Source organism: Emiliania huxleyi, assembly GCF_000372725.1.
Source record: "Emiliania huxleyi CCMP1516 chromosome Unknown EMIHUscaffold_1610, whole genome shotgun sequence".
Lineage (NCBI taxonomy): Eukaryota > Haptophyta > Isochrysidales > Noelaerhabdaceae > Emiliania > Emiliania huxleyi.
This window is the reverse complement of record NW_005200969.1, coordinates 4,073-5,377: the sequence shown is the minus strand read 5'-3', so window position 1 is coordinate 5,377 and position 1,305 is coordinate 4,073.

Below are 1,305 nucleotides of genomic sequence, written 5' to 3'. Positions count from 1 at the left end.
CCGGATAGAGTCGCGTCGCCCGTGGCTGCGACAGAGGCTGCGGCAGAGGCTGCGGCAGAGCAAGCGGCAGAGGCTGCGGCAGAGCAAGCGGCCACCGCCGACCCCGCCGTCCCCGCCCCCTCCACGGCGCGGGCTCAGGCGGCGCCGACGGCCGTCCCGCGCAAGCGCGGCGGCAAGCAGCAGCAGCCGCAGCAGCAGCAGCAGCAGCAGCAGCAGCCGGGCGGGCGGCGCAAGCCGGGCAAGCCGCGCGGCAGCGAGGGCGGGAGGGTGCGTGGGTGCGTGACGCGCGCGCGGCAGGCGGCGCGGAAGAGGTTCGCCCCGGCGGCCGCCGCCGCCGCCGCTGCCCAGCGCCGGCTCGTTAGCTGGGCGGCGACGCTGGTGGGGAGGCTTGAGGCCGCGGCGGCGGCGTCGGAGCGCGTGCAGTGTGTCCTGTCGCTGCCGTGGTCCTCGGCCCGCCTCCAGTCGGCGGCGGTGGCGGCCGCGGCGGTCGTCTTCGTGGCCGTCGCCGCCGTGTTCGGCTCCCCGCCTAACGCCGACCGCCCCGGCGGCATCGCCGCCGCCGCTCTCCCCCCCGGCAGCGGCGGCGCGGCTGGCGGCGGGGGCGGCGCGCCTCTTGTGCTGCTGTGGCTTGAGCTGCTCCTGGGTGCTGCGTTTGTGGCGCGGCTTGAGCGGGTGGGCGGCGTGCTGGCGCGGCTGTGCAGTCCGGCGCCGCGCGACCGCGCGACCGCCGCCGGCCGCTGACGCGCGGCTAGGGCGTCGGGGGAGGTGGTCGGGCGGCACAACGGGGCGCCAAGCGCTGCCTGGCCTTTACCCCTCCCCCTCCCGCCCACCCCACCCCCCTCTTCCCCCTTTTTGGAGATAGACGATGGCAGCCCAGGCCGCCCATGCCGGCAGCCTCTCTGCCCCCGGCCCGCAGTAGGGTGGGTTCCTTCCCCCCCCCTCCCCCCCCTCCCCCCCTCCCTCCCCCCCCCCCCCCTTTCGATGCGCATGCTGCGGCGACAATACCCACTCCATGTGTACACGCATGGATGACGTGGCTGTGTGCAGTGCCGCGCCCCGCGACGCGACCCCGCCCGTGATGATGCTGCGTCTGCCTCGTCTCGGCTCTAGCGCGCCCCTGTCGGCCTGTGCCCTGGGGGGGAGGCGTCACAGCCACGGACTAGCGCACTTGGCGATCGTTTTTTATCTCGCAGGCTAGAAAAATCAAGAGCCTCTGTCTCTTGGCCACTCTCTAATTTGGCTGGGGTTCCAACTTCCATTTCACAAGTGCGGGCACAGCCCGCGTGACACAACACACAATCTATT